Source organism: Pelecanus crispus, chromosome 1 (genome assembly GCF_030463565.1).
Source record: "Pelecanus crispus isolate bPelCri1 chromosome 1, bPelCri1.pri, whole genome shotgun sequence".
NCBI classification, from domain to species: Eukaryota; Metazoa; Chordata; class Aves; order Pelecaniformes; family Pelecanidae; genus Pelecanus; species Pelecanus crispus.
In genome coordinates this window covers 40,555,606-40,571,681 of record NC_134643.1, presented here as the reverse complement: position 1 = coordinate 40,571,681, position 16,076 = coordinate 40,555,606, and the positions used below count along the sequence as shown (strand labels likewise).

At 42.9% G+C, this 16,076-nt stretch overlaps 1 protein-coding gene across 1 annotated transcript in view; it reads right to left on the bottom strand.

Moving 5' to 3' along the window:
• The window catches only part of RAP1B (RAP1B, member of RAS oncogene family), a 32,896-nt gene extending 28,249 nt beyond the window's left edge, over positions 1 to 4,647 (bottom strand). Inside the window, exon 1 of the mRNA XM_075707700.1 lies at positions 4,626 to 4,647. The gene's annotated coding sequence lies outside the window, so the exon portion shown is untranslated. The remainder of the gene's footprint in view (positions 1 to 4,625) is intronic.
• Positions 4,648 to 16,076: the final 11,429 nt, after the last annotated feature.

Sequence of the window (16,076 nt, the reverse complement as noted above, 5' to 3'; positions counted from 1 at the left end):
TTGCAGGGACTATGTGTGTTCACAACTTATTTTAGATTAACTGAAGAGGAGGCTAGCCAACATACATTATTTGGCATATAGATAGCAAATTCATTTAAGAAAAAAACTTTCACCATCTAATTTCACATAAAGCTATGAAGCAAGCCACACTAAAGGTAATATTGTTAAACTACATCTTTCCCTTTAATCCAGATTACCTACTGAAATCAAGACTTATTGTTGTTATAATTAGAGCAACATTCACCTCAGTGTCAACAAATGCTGATGCAAAGAGCACATTCTCCTCAGAGTTTCTATGAAAAAAGGCAAGAATTATAACTACAGATGCTTGCTTTAAGTTTGTCTTCAGTTATGAAAATAAACTGTTCTCCTGTTCCAGTTCTTCAATACTGTCCAGAAATTTAATTATATAAAGCTTCTCACAGCTCTACAATTAAGAGTTATATTGAGAATTATTTCACAAATGAGTAACAGCGGCACACAATATCCTTTTTGCAGAAGACCTGGTCAAGTCATTCAGATTAAGGACACCTTCCTGTGTTGCAACAGCTGCAGGAATGATATGAAGTGATCTAAAAAATTACGGGTTCCCTGAAGAGAATCTCAGGCTGGAGAGAAACATGAGATGCTGCTTCTCTGCCACAGGATGCAAACACCAGTCCATTAGAAGGGCTAGGCTGTCCCACTCCTACACTATGGTCTGGCCTTCCTCCCTTGGCCAAGAATGAAGTAACCATGTGTACTGTAATTGGCAGTCTCTTTTCATAGTTGCATAGCAGGGATTTACTTCAAACAAGTCCTTAGATTAATAACTAGAAAACTGAGTGGGACAGTGTACAAGATCTTGTCAAATATCTCCTCTGCTTCCTGGTTCAACTCTGAAAAGTTCCTTTAACTCTGCTACACACATTCCTGTAGGGTCTCACAGTAACTTTCACTCTACTGCTTCAGTAGTAAAAATTACTATTAAAACACTGCTCTTGAAAAAAGAGCATCCTGAATAGCTAGAGGGCCCCCAAATCATTTTATATTTCAAAAGTTGCCTAATAGGCAGATTTTCAACCTGGCATTTACAGGCTTCCTCCCTTTCCTTGCTGCTAGAGGAGAGGAACACATAGTATGTCAGGAGCTCACACCACCATACATAAACAGGCACAGACAATAATAAAAGAAAAAAAAACCCTTTTCACTTTCAGTAATCCAGTGTTTCTTTAGGCATTCTAAAGCTCAAGAGATGAGAGCTTCAAGCCAGAACCTACTGCTGCTTTTGAAGGTAGCCTCATTCAACTGTTCCATGAAGAAACAGTTTGTGCCAGCAGACAAGGTCTTTGACTTTCTCCAAATAACGCTTGCCTACTACAAGCAAACTGCCATGGCTTCATCAGAATATTGCTTCCAATACACCTGTCCCACTAGGTTTTCTCATGGCTGACAGGCCCTAAGCAGAAAGTGATACTTTAAGTGAAATACTAAAGCTCTCCTGCAGCCAACTGCTGAACAACTTTGAAGACTCAATCGACTTGAAAACAGGTCCCCTATTAACGGCATTCAAGCAACAAAAAACTTCCTTTTTTCCTGCTTTATGCAAGAATAGTAACAGACCATCTTAACCACATCTGAGCAGGAAAACAAAGTTTGCCTTCAAATATGAAGGTGTAGTTACTGTAGATACTCCTTCAATCTCTCCAAACAAGGAGGCTGTCTAAAATATCCCTCTACCTGACCTAGATGCAACAGAACACAGCAGAAGCCTGCCCCAACTCAGCAGGGATTCAATGCACTGACATTATACAGTGTACTTCAGTCTGCTTTTGTATTCATTCTGAGGCAAAAGAGCGGCAGTGCTTGCAACCACAAGCTAAACATAAACTTCTGTTAGTGATCTCTTTACTAAGAGAGCAATTTTGACTAAAAACTCACAAGTTTAGCTTACCCTGAAGAACACTCTCAAATGTCAGTCGGGTATCTGAAAGTCATCTAAGCATTACTTAGGCCAATTCATAAAGGATCCGCCTACCCTCTTACCATACACCCAAGGACAACAGAGTGCCTGTTTTTATCTATAAGATATGCTTACCCTTAAGAGCACCTCTCCGTACCTAACTCCGAGCAGCTAGCAGAGCTCTGCGGATGACAGGATTGGCACTATAGCAGTAAGCATCAAGTACTCAAGTACTTCTGTGACTCTTGCACTCCCCACATCCCAGATGATAGGTGGACAACTGTTTATTTTAGTTCCCAGTCACATTTACTAACTGTTAGACCACAACATACAGTGTAGTCTTCAGCACATTTCCCTCCTCAGCCATACAAGTAAATTCCTTCTCCTTTTGTAGGCCCTCACCTAGATTCCCATCTGTTTGCCTCTGCTCCAGAAAGGCTCTCAATTAAAAAGACAGTAAGTTTTACTCTGCAAAACTGGCACAGCACAAAGAACTGTCATGGCTCACTTCAGATTTATTTTTGATGAACTGTCCTACAGCAGAGCTTGGGAACAAAATAGCACAATTTTAATTCCACTCAGAAAACTTATCTGGTGCATGTATGTAGTAATAGAAGCAAGACACACAGTTACAGACAGTAAAAAGACTATTGTTGTCCGCCCCCCCCCCGCCATATACAAGTTCTGGTTTTACACTCATAGTCTTTCAACTCTGTTTTGCAGATTATTTCACCCCCAGGCAGACAGGTGCTCCAAGTATGATCAGCTTTGCTGCAAAAAAGATACACGACATTTATATCGTACAGTGCAACTCAAAACTCAGTTATTTAGCTATAGATAATCATAAAGCTTTACGCTACAGTTGCAAGTTGAACTTAAAAGTAGTTCATACCACTACAAGAAGCATCCCTGAAAACATGCAGGTACCAAGGAATAAAACACTGCATCTAATTAGTTAGAAAGTTTATTTGCAAAGCCTTTGATGTCAACAGCCAAGGTAATGTCCACTGTTCACTCAGCTCATTTTTAGCTAGAATGAAGTCTACAGGATAGACTTCGAGCAAGAGTAAAAAAGATGTGATGGATAAAGTGAAAACACTTGACTGCAGCAAGTTGTTTGGTTCCCCCCCCACAAAAAAAAAAGCTTGTGATTTTAACACAGAGGTAAGTTATCCAAAAATGATCATTTGATTCATTTTGCAAGTTTTGAACAGAGGAGAAAAGAATCTCTTTCCAAACGGAAATACATTTGGTTTTCAATGGTTACTATACAAGACAATGTGATTGCTTCTTTGCCTTTTAATTATAATTTATGAAAAAGAAGAGTGTTTCATGTCTTGTTTTTTGTAACAGTAATTTCAATGTATATTTCACCATGAAAGAGTACTGAAAAGTCTGTTGTCATAGACTGTCTACACATTTCACACTAGGATAAGATGTAGCTGTTATATGCTGGAAATAACAAATTACACTAATCAAAACATCTAAATGCAAGAACACACACACGACCTGTGCAATTTTCAAGCTGGGCATCTCTTGAAATACCCTGCCTCTTGGAACCGTAATACCTTACTATCATACCCCAAAGCAGTATTGAAAAAGCTTTTTTTTTTTTTTTTAAATAACCCCTGAAAAGGGTAACCCATCCCTTTAAGATGGAAAAGGGAGTAAAAGCACACTGATCTTTTTTTCAGGAAGCCTTGGTTTATTATCCTCTTTTTGTAATCCGAGGCCAATGAGAAAACACTCGGGTTTGGTTTTAGTCGACCCTTTGCGAACTTCTCTTTCCTTCCACCGCTTCTCCACCAACACATGCAAAGGGTACGAGGTATCTCGGGGTTATTAGACGGGTTTGGCGCAGGAAGCGTCAGTCAAAGTCTTCCATTTGCTTTGACACGGGTGAGGGGGTTGTTTAGACGAGATGAACATCCCTGTCATCCCCTTTTCCTTTTTATTTTGTGACAAGCAGGAGGGGAACTCGCTGGCCACTCGCTGGCTCCGCGGCCACCCCAGGCACAAGCACCGGCGGTCGGCGGGCTGCCCGGCCGGTCGCACCCGGCCTGTCCCCCCCCTTCGCCTCGCCCCCACACACCGGCCGGAAAGAGCCAGCAGCTTCTCTCCGACGACCGGACTAGGTGGGGCTCCGGCTCGGACTTCCCGCTGACAACGACGACGGCGGCAGCCGGGGACCGTCCCCTTCCCCGCCCGCGGCGGGGCCGAGCCGGGCGTCACCCGCCCCTCCCCGCACCCAACCGGGCCCCACGTCGCGGCCCCGAGCCGCGGGGTTACAACTTTCCGCTTCCGCTCCAACTTCTGCTCCGGGGACCGGCGGGAGGGGGGGTGGCGGCGAAGGGCAGGGCCGGGCCCTCGGCCCGGCTGGCAGCGGCTGCCCCTCAGCGTCCCCCCCCCCCCCCCGCCCCCCGCCGTGTCCCCCCGCGCCTGAGGCCGGACGAGGCGGCGACTCCCAGTTCCTCCTCCGCCATGTTTCAGGCTCGTGCCCCTTCCCTCACAGCGCGCCGCTCCCCGCCGCCGCCGCCGCCGCTTCTCCCACCCCCCCCCCCGCACCGCCGCCGCCGCCGCCCCCACCAGCCCATCCCCGCCCCGCCGCGCCACCTGTACCAGACGCGCCGCTCCCCACCCCACCGCCACAGCGGCCCGGCCCGCGCCCTCCGCCGCGACCTACCGGACAGCGCCTCCGCTCGCCGCCGCCGCCGCCGCCTCGCCGGCCGAGCCCGCTCCGCTCCCTCTCGCTGCCTGTGCCGGGGCGCGGCTTGGGGCCGTCGCCGTGACGCCGCACGCCCAGCCTCGCTCTGGCGCGGCGGGGGCGGCGCGGAGGGGAGGGGTGACCTCGCCGCTCCGCTCCCCCTGCGCAGGCGCGTCAGCCGCCCTCCCTCCCCCCCCCGCCCCGCCCCGCCCCGCCCCGCCGGGCCCCATGTTGGTGCGGCCGCCGGGCCCCGCCACCCCCGCCCCGGGCGCACACCCCCGGCGCGGAGCGGCTGGTGGCGGGGGCGGAGGGGAGGGCCGGTAGGAAGGGATGGCCGCTGGCGGTCCGGCGGCGGCTGCCCTGAGTGGGAACCGCGCTGAGGCGGGCCGGGCAGCCCGCCGTGCGGCTCCGCGGCCTCCCCCGGCCTGCCGCCACCCCGCCTGTGGCGGCTGTGAGGGAGCCCGGGCCCGGGGGGTGTGGGGGCCGGGGGCGGGCGAGCAGGGCGCGTTGAGCCGCCCTCGTCGTCGTCCACACGCCCCTGCTTTGGACTTGGGAGAATTTTTTTACTCGGGGATGGAACATAAGCGAAATGCGCTGTTTCGGCGGCCAGGGGCTGGAAGAGTGTGTTAAAGCTGGAGACCAGAGCCTGGGGTTGCCTTGCTGTGCCAGGCCTCTAATCTGTACCCCGTCTCCGGCCCTGTCAGACATTCCCAAAGACGCCTTGTGCTCCACAGCACGGTCCTTCTCTCCCCAAGTTCTCACTGGGATAACACAGTCCCTCTGTCCCCAAGTCCTTGCAAGCCCCAAGTAGGAGCCATAGGTTAGCTAGAGCTGAAAGGTGGGTTGAAAGCACGTTACAGTCGCTTTAAGTTAATTTAGAACATTAAGAGCTGGAAATGTAAACACCAGGGCAGTATTTCCTACATTTCTATCTATTGGTGAAGCGTGTTTTAGAAATGCAGCGTGTCTTTTTATATGGATTATTGCGCCTCTGGATGTGAACAGCCTATCATTAGCCCTGCTGATACAAAGCAGGATGCCCATTGCCTGCAAATAATTACGATATTTCTTAGCCTTTCTCTTACTTTAGTCCTAAATAATGTCACTTTTTTCTGGAGTGTTACTAATATTTTCCAGTTACAAAGGGTTTAACTTCTGAAAGTCAAAAACATGAGCATTTAAGTTTCTAGGAAACACTTAGTAAGCAAATAGTTAACATAGTACGTTCAGATAAAACTTTTGCTGAGAGGAAGTCTATAGCAGTGTGTAAAACTGACAGGAAGTTGCAGTGAGGCTTCTGGCAAGGAGAGTGGGTGTGGAGGAAGCACAGGCTTTCTGTTTGTAGCACAGAGATAGAAAAGGGATTAAAAAAAAAAGAGATTACATTTCCCCAAGTTGCCTGATGGAGAGTTCCTTGCTATAAACGTTTGGAGACCATACAGCTTCAACTGAATGTGTGGGAGATGCTAGAGCTCGGAGTGAACTGAGTCAAAGAATGACCAGAGAAATGAACTGCCCTTGGTAAGCGAAGCTTCATCTAGAGTCAAGGCATCCAGAAAGTGACGCATTTAAAAAATACTTTGCTTTAGAGTGTTGCTCCCAAATCCCAAACGTCATAAAATCTCTTCCAAAGTCCAGACAAATCTCTTGGAGTTTTACAGCTTAAACCCTTGTGCAGTACTTCGATAATGAATCACTGTAAATGACAGATAATGCTAGAGAGCTCAGGTTGTGAGAAATCAAGTACATAGAAACCAGCCCTTTCTCAGCACCACATCCTATGCGGGGCAAAAATCATTGATGAGAGATGTCAAAATACATAAAATACAGTCACTCAAGTGAAAATCATAAGAGCATCTCATGCAATTATTAGCTGTATAGTATGTTTACCCACCAGATAGAAAAATGTTTCTGTTTCTTTAGTCTTTTCTGTCAGTAGATATTATTATCAGCTCCCAGCAATATTCATTGTACAGAGGAAAAGAACAAACAGATATATCCTCTGCCCTCACAACTTTCTTCAGTGAACTAGATTAATCACAAATAACATGTTAGCAGTGTTCCGGGAACAGATGTGTGTCATTACCATAATAATATTTTACAGTGCACGTTTAATTGCCCTGTGTTTTATAAGCAGTGGGGCAAATACTGCTCTTTGCTGTACAAGAAGAAAACAGGAAGGGGCCTTTAGGAGTCTGAGTGAATCTCCCGTGAGCAGATCTTGGCATTTTGAGTTTTATACAGGGGAATCTGAAACTCAGGTTGTGAGAGTATTTTAAAAGAAGTGTATGTACACGAATATACGCATATGGTTTGTTTAATATAGTCATGCTTGGAGATCGATCACTGTAACTAGAAGAAATAGGCAATTAGGATCCATTCAGAGCAAGAGACGGAGTGTTTCCTTTTCCCACCTCTCAGCCACATACTTTGTATGTAGATCAGGTCCTTACATTTGGATTTTCCTATGAATCATCTAGCTAATCCTCAGCGCAATTCTTAAACCAGCTTTCCTCATATCAGTGTGACTGGCGAATAGAAATTGGTGTGCTTGTTAAGCATACTCACCCGGTACTCCACAGGGCTTGCTCTGCTCAGCTTGTTAAGCATTTCACGTGTGCCTGAGCTGCTTGCTGATGGTCACTCAAGCAACTGTGCCAGCGCGGAGGTGCGCCTGTGACAGAGCAACTCCCTAAAGAACTGTGAATACAGAAGAAATGGGGGAGATAGGGCCAAAGTGCTGTTGTATTAAATAGGAACAACACAGCTGCATCACCTTTCCTGCTTAGCGGGCCTGCCTTGTGCCCAGCATTGATCTGGAGTTTTTAAAAGAAGGAGGTCAAATACCCAGCCGCCTGCTCACTGAACGGAAAAACAGAAGAGGCCTGCTTATGCCCATAAACCTTAATGACAAATAGACCTTTCCAAAGCACTGTACCACTTGTCCTTTGGGCTGTAACTTCGGTCTCCCAATTTACCAGTTGCCTGCCTGTACTTCAAAAACCTCTTATTCCATGACTAGTGCTTAACTGGAGCTAATTCAGCCTACTCATCACTAACACAGTGAGCTGTCTGATAATGTCATGGCTGTTGTGAGGAACAGCTACAAGGGAACATAGAAGATCCCCTCTGATGGAAGAGGAAGAGGAAAAGACTGACAGATCTTGTTAAAAAGTTCTGTGGAATTAGTGAGGAGCAAGGTGGAGTTGATTATTCAGGGAAAACAAAGGAGTATTTTTTTAAATGCTGCTTTAATAAAAGCTTGACAGGGTGGCCTTTGGTCACCTTCATATAATTTTTCTAACTTTGCCTGCATTGTTTTCACTGGGGCTGCATGGGTGTTGGAGCAAAGAATGTGGCTCTATGTCTATTGCAGTTTCATTACTGCTGAAATACAGCCATCTCCGGGACAGAATGCAGAGCTGGCTTGTGCCAGCAAACTCTGAAGTTTAATGGGCATGTAGTGCCAAGGAATGTTGTGCTGGCTGCATGCCAGCTAGCTGTGAACTCTTCTAGAAATTTGTCCTGAAGGGAAAAGAAATGTCATTTGGTTAATCTAGGAGGATGCTCTGCTTTCAGAGAGGAAGCAAAGTTCTTGTCTTTTCTGGTGAATGGACTGAAAGGGGTCAATTCTTAGATCAGAGACTTGGTTGTTCCAGCAAGAGAAGGTTTACTAGATCAGAATGTGGTTTGGTTCGTGAGAGCAATAAGGAGACAACATCTCCAACACTAAAAAAAACCATGTATGTTGTTTTTGAGACATAGTTACATGAGATATCTTTATCATTCTTTATTCTTCAACATGATTTTCGTTTGGTATTTCTCCATACTCAGAAGATTTAGTCACATAGAGTGGGAATACCTGCCTGCCTGAATAGCTCCTTGAGATGTTTCAGAGACATGTCTTCCCCTGCAAACTCAATGCAATTTCTGTGTGTCTTCATGTCTGCTGATACAGCTTCACCCTGAGATTTTTATACTGATAATTATCAGTTCTACCAGTTCATCATCTTCACTTCTGACATAGCTTCCATTGTGCAGTTCTGCATCTTAACCTCTCTTCATTGCATCTTCTTGATGTGTTGCCATTTACTAATCAAAGTTGTTTAAACAGAGGTTTAATCACAAGCTTGACTGAAACTTAACTCCAAGATTTTTCTTTCCCAAGTCTTTTTCACTTTCCGTATGTTTACCTCATTGTTGAGGAAAATCCTCAGTCACTGCTCCTCTTCCTCCTCCAAACTATCTTGAATTAATGCTTTTTCCTATCTCTTAGGGATGTTCCATGACTCTTCCAATTTATCTGCTGATATCTCTTACCGGGCTAACCCTTTTCTCCCTAGCATTGGCCCAAATCCTACTATTTGTTCATATAGTATAGCCCTCCCTTTATCTTGTCACTTGTCTCCCTCCCCACCCTATGATAACCGCTTTGAGGAGCAAAATTTGCCTTTGTTTTTCTCAGCTGGGGAAGAACAGGCAATGGACACTACTGCAATTTGGATTGTAAATGTCAACATTTACTTACAGGGGTCTCATTTTGTAATCTATTTTCTCCTGTCTTTGAGAGACTACTTTTTATATCACTGCAGTTACTTCAGATAAAGCAAGGAATAGCTGTTTCACAACGTGGCTGTTGTGAAAGCACAGTACTCTGAATTGCAGAGAGATTCAAGAAAATGCCCTGAGCTCTGGAATTTAAACTCTTAAAAATAAGGATTAATTTCGTAAAAGGGAAAGCCTACTTTATTTTATCCTGTGCTGAAAAGATCTTTCAAATTGCATTGGACAACCAGCTGATCAGATAAGGAACAAGATTGTCACAGCAACCTAAGTGTTTTAAAAGTGTAAATGAAGAATAATGTATCCAATTGGAACTAGAGAGGGAATGTAATTACCTGGAGCAGAATCTGTCCAGGATATGGGCGAACACTTCTCTTAAAAAAAAAAGTCACACGTGTTTTAACAATTTCAAATCTTCAGAAGTTTTACTTCCCTCCTTTTCCAGGAGAACACTTTTAGCAGCACATGATGCAGAAAGACGGTTACTGCCTTCTGAATCACCAGCTCCTGTGACACCTGGGTAGTTCTTCAAAGTCTTCCATAAAAGGACTGGGTGCAACAGCAGTTAGCTGATGATGACTGATACATTCACAATTTAGACAACATGGCAGTATAAAGTTCTAAACTAATGCTTAGTTTCCTCCATTTATAATTCTGCACTTTTCCGGAGAATGTCCTTCTTCACCCTGTTACCAGATATTTTAGAATAATGCAGTGAGCCAAACAGAACAGCCTGAGGAAAGGCAGCACTGAGACTGTTTTGGTAGCCCCAGTCCTATATATGGGAAGTGGGTACTTTTGACTCTGCTTTACTGGAACGTGAAAGTACAGAATTTTGATGTGGGAAAAGAGTGTTTATAATTGTAACTGAATGTCAGTACCAACATTTTAACCATTGTACTTTTCTTTTGTTCTTTGATTTTTTCTTTTTCATTGTTACTCTTTTTTAGAATACTCATTTATATCCAGATTCAGACTATACTATAGACAGAAGAAAAGTTACTGTTGATTTTAATGAGCTTTATACCAGGACTTAAATTCAGCCCTTGCGGGATGTGCAACGTTCAGCAATACTTGCATCTAAAATACGTATTCAGTTCTGGTTTACATCAATATTAAGACAGGAGCAAGTATATTTAATGATGACAGGTCTAAAAATACTCTGTGTTTTTTGTCCTGCTTCCCCCAGCAGCCAAATTATATCCCAATTAACGTAGCAATTTACATGGAAATATAGATATGATTTTTCTTTGCTTCCTTAATTTCTGTCCACTTAAGAATCAAGCCTTAATTAACACAATGGGCCAAAAGCATTCACAGGGATCTCTTGAAATCGTTAGTTATGTTAGCAGTTCATCAGTTTTGGTAGTCAGTGTGGTTAGAAGAACAAAATGTACAGCACAGAAAGGAGAATTTATTTCTTAACTTTGTTAGATCATTTTCTCCTAAGCTTTCTTTGTAGATATGGCCTTGTTCTGCCATATCTTTCCTCTGGCCATGGAAGCTGTTGCTAAAACTACAATCAGGAGAGAGGTCTTAATGAGGTTTGTTAAAGTCTACACCAAGGATTACACATATTCCTTGCCTTTTAAAGCTCGCCAAAAAGCAGGGTAATTTTTTTTCCCCATTAATGTTGTTTTGCAAAAAGAATGCATTGTGGGTTTTTTAGCTGATACAAATGTTTTTGTTTTACTTCTTTCTTAACAAGTCCATAAATGGCAAACCCCTCAAACTGCCATTTCATTAAAGTGTTTTCCACTAATCCAACTGTATATTTTCATTGGAAGGTAATATTTTAGTGAAACTTCGTATCCCCCAAATAACCAATGTAAAACCAGGAAAATGTTGACAAGTGTGCTGATTTTGGATGAGTGCATATATTCAAACCATCTCCAAATAAGTCACTACATCTGCCACAGGCCATGGCTCACAGTCTGATCTGGAATTGATGTTTTTTCGTGTCGTATGGGCACTATGATAATCAATGTCATCAGAGCTGTGCAGAGATGTGTTGATGCCCCTGTCGCTCCCTCTTGCCATACTCTTTGCAGCTTGCTTGGTTCATTTTAGCCCGTCTTTCAGGGTGGTTTATCAGCTAGTAGGCCTACAACCTATTTGCCCCTTTCTGCTGTTACTTTCAGGACTCAGGGGTCAAATCCCTTCTTGTTCCTTAACTGGCCTGAGGTTCTGAATAGATTATTCGTGTAATAGATTTATTTTATGAATCCTTTCATTTTACTACTGCTATATTATGCAGTTCTGCTGAACTTCAAATTGAAGATTTCATAATATCTTATTCCCATGAGATGTCTGTGTTGTTATATTCAATTTTTATCAATAAAAATACGCATTTGAAATGAAAATGCTGTCCTCTCCAAATCTTTCTTACAAATTCAGAATTGCTCCAAGGTCCCAAGGCTTTTAACTACCTCTGCACTACACAGAATCTTCTATTACAACCTCGAGCAGCATAAAATTTATTCTAATTTGAGCTCTAGATGGTATTTTAACATTCAGAGGAGGCTGGGCGAAGAGGGGCCCTGTGAATCACTACCAAAGACAGGGACGGAGTAGAAGCTGTAGCCCTGGTGTTGCGTTTCCTTGCGTGAAGGCGATACTCCTGTTGCCCCGGTGCTGTGTTTCACATGCTAAGGGGATACTTCACTGGCTATGTGTTCACTGGCTATGTGAGTTGTGCAGCCGCTTTGTGTGCGCCGTGTGGCAATTCCAAATTCAGTTCAAGTGAGAGAAGACACAGGGCCATGATTTTAATGATGTAACATAAAATAAAACTTCTTTTTTTTTTTTTTTAAATGGTATTGCCACTTGAGTTGTTAGTTTTGCTCCCTGTTTTTCCTAACTGTTTTCTACATTCTTTCTTTTCCTTCCATTCTTCCTTTTCCTTAAAAAATGAACAAATTATGGGAGTTTCAGAATCCAGTAAGGACACAATGAATTGCAGTAATGGATTTCAAGCCATCTTTCTCTAACTTATATAATCTTGTCTAAGCTTTATTATATATCCTTCCATTATTCTATAAAACAGCAACTTTCCTCCTCCCCCCTTCTTCTCTTTATCTTTTATCTTGTCTCCCTTTTTGCTTTAACACAGCAGTTTAAAGATTGCAAGTTAGTTCTGGGGTGGGGTTGTGTGATATAATCAACTTCAAGATAGTCTTTACATTTCCTTTCATCCACTACAATACTGAAATCTATGCTCAGAGATCAGCATTTACTCTTAATTTATTTCTTTATGCTCCTTCAATGATATAAAAAGAGAGGACTGTAGCTTTTTTTCCTGAAAACACTCTCAGATTAGCACCATGTTATTTAACAATTTTGGTACATAACAGTGGATTCAGAGAAAGAGCAGTGCCTTGGAGATAGCAGTCATTTTACAGCCAGTTCTTGCAAGTAGCTTTTTATTGTTTAAGTGAATTTTTTTGTCCGTCTTTGGGCATTCAGTAATGGAGGAAAAGCCCTCAGGAGGGAATCCTTCCTTTTATAGAAGAAGTTCTGAGGCACTTCAGGCTTTCCCAGGTTGGCCCATGTCCTGCTCTCCCTGTATCTGCCCTGTTGCAGGCATAACATTGTATTTTAGTTCCCAGGAACATTCTGTGCGTGGTTTAGGCTGTTCGTGAAGGCTGCATGTGTGGGGATTGCAGTATACGGGCACGTGGACTCCAGAAAGTGAACAGAGCTGCCGGCGTTTAATGTACAGACAACACCGAGTGTCATCAATTCACTGGGCCAGTAATTCTCAGCATTTTCCATACTCAGGATTTCTGCTCATCTAGCCAGAGTGTGATTAGATGGCTCTCTCAGATTGCAGTGTAGGGAGGACAGTCAGTCATGACTCCTTGCCACATATATACATTCATGACACCCATGTTGAAAAGCTGCGCATGTACTAGGAATCCTAAACACCACTAATAAATCTCAACCCCATTTTCTTTCAGAGTGTATCAGCAGTGAAAAGCTTGCCAGCTGAACCTATATGGAAACTGTCATTTCCCTAAAGGGCAGTTAAAAATATATCATATACCCAGTGTCCTGTGGTTTGGTACTAGTATCACATAAAATAGATTCCATGTGGTTACATGGAATTTGTAAGTTGGACAGATCAACCTTAATTCCGCCCTCCTATATATTCAATCAGATAATATATAAACAAATTACAAAACTCGTCAAAGAATATTGTTAAATACATGTCCAAAGTGAAATTGAACTAATCGGTTATTTGCTTACCCACAGACTTCATAAACACATACAGGGAGGCAAATAAACAAATAAGCAATTTTTGAGACATAAGTTTCCTAATACTTTGTCCACATTTCTAATAGGTTTTGAGTGACAGCAGTAGGATATTTGGGAAAATGCACTGTACCTATAGACATGTAAACATACAGTTAGGATTGCTCTGGGAATCCTATTTTTGAATTTCCACACTTCTTTGCAATGAAATGTTTGACCTTCATGATGTATTAACATACAGATTTTTTTTTTTTAATTTAATATACCGATGAAATTGGGGCAGAGAACACAGATGACTGCCTCTGAGCCCTCAGGCTCCTGATTATCTCAGGATAACTGTGCCTTCCTGGAGTTGCTCAACTGCTGCATTAACAGTCTTTACTGTGAAGAAAGCAGCATTAGATAAACATCTTTCGGAAGGGTATCTCTAATTGTTTGAGCCTACAGAAATAATTTGCCCCAAGCATCAGCAGTAGATAGGTGCGGTTTTCAGATCATCAAGAAATATCTTTGGCTAGTATCAACTCAGTGCTGTGTCATCTTCTTGTTTTAATTGAAACTGAGTGTATCACTTACTCATTCTAACGTATTTACAAATCTTGATGAAGTCACAACAGTTAAATGTCGATATATTCATAGCAGATTTATAGGCTAGGGGGTTACCTGCCGCCTTTTTTTGGTGTTTGAATACCTCACGCCCAGACAATAAAGGACATTTATTCATGCCTCGGTGTCGGCTAGTGCCAGCAACAGCTGCCAGCAGCTGAGGGTGGCACTGGGAAGATGCAGCACTCAACAGAGGCATCTTGGTAGGTATCTTCATTCCCCGATTAAGCAACTTTGTGAAACAAGCCGCCATCGCCATGCTTGCAGTCGTGACAGAGAGCGGATCTAGAGAGTGAGGAGCTTCTAAACCTCACAGGGCCACCACACGGATTCAAAACTGGCCAATAACTCCACTGGAGCCGGAGACCTTGTGGTTGTCCTCTCTGTGTGTTGTTGACAAGGGGTGTTTTGAAGATGACCCTCTGCCTCTCAGCTTCACATCTTCAGTGTGTGTTTGCTCCTTTTTACACATCCACCTTTTTGTCCTCCTGCATATGTCACCCAAATCTTCGTATAAATGTCCTGCAATTTCTCCCCTGCTCAAGTGCAGAGGCTCTGCACCCAGTGTCACTACACCTGGAGTTCATAGCTCACGTAAATGCCAGCACAGAAGATGTGTATTACAGACCCTGCAGGAAGCTTGGCAAAGTAGAAGTGTTGGGGTGCTTGGAAACTCCAACTGGAAGGTCTGTCCCACATAAGTGAGGCCACTATTCCAGTAAATGTCATCTATTTCTGCTGTGTAAAACTAGGGAAAGATTGGTTTCCTGGGATTTCCTACCGTATTTCCAGATTAATTGCATCCAAATGAAATAGAAGGTGCTGATATTATACTGGCAATATCAGATGTTCCTGTTTCATTTACTGAAAGACAAGTTCTGTTCTATTTCCCCATGAATAACAAGTAGCCTGATGGCAGATCCTGGATGTTGGGATCTGTCTGAATACAGTAAAAATCAAAGTCATTCTGTGAGGGAAAGAAAAGAAAATATGGATTGATTGTTGATTACTTTTTTTTTCTTTTTGGGTAGTTTTATGTTAATCTGTCCTCAAAAATACTTTATCACTAACAATTTGGATATTTATAGAATATCTATAGTGCTGAATTGCCATCAGAATCTATGTCTAGGCTATGTTTGATGCATTGCTTTTATTTAGATCTTTTCTCCTGTTTTGTCTCCAGGGAATTTAGTTTGAACTAACATAACTCCCTTTTTATATTTCTCAAATTTTTATTCATATGTGTCTCAAAATATCATACCCTATGTCAAAGTATCCATCACTCCCTTGTGCATATAAATGTATCAAAGCAGATACATACACACTAATATTAGCCATTTATTTATACAACACATATTATTTTAATGACATAATACATATACTTACACATACCCATAGCATATATAATTATTATGTAGGGCTATATATTAATAACAATTACAATTTTGTATAAATGTATGTGATGAGAAAGATCGTAAGAGGATTGTAACAACATGCTAGCTATTACTAGTGGTAGTTATTTGCAGAAAGAAAATGAACCAAAATAACTGTAGTGGAAGAAGTAGCTGTCCTGGAATTGTCATTATAATTAAAATTCATACCTTACTTCAATCCAGAGAAATGTTATAAGGCATTGGAAACCCCATTGTTATTTCTAATAGATTCCCCACAAGTTGAGAAATGCATGTTGTGAGCATTTATCTATAGGCAGAAGTTGCTGTACTTTTTACAAAGTCAACTCAATGCCACAGAAAGGCATTAACGCTTCTGCCCAACACTGTGGTTTGTGAACGCTGATGGCTTCTGAAGCCTCTCCTCTTTCCAGAGCGAACACTCACAGGTCTGCTGTAGGAAGAGATAAATAGCTAGACTTCAATCCCAGCCTGCTTCCACTCCTCTGAACGGCTCATTCAGAAGCACTCGGCTTTACAGACATTTTATCCTGAGGCTTTTATCATGGAAAGGAAGTGGGGACATGACTTCCCTGTTCCCACTGCCAGCTCCCCA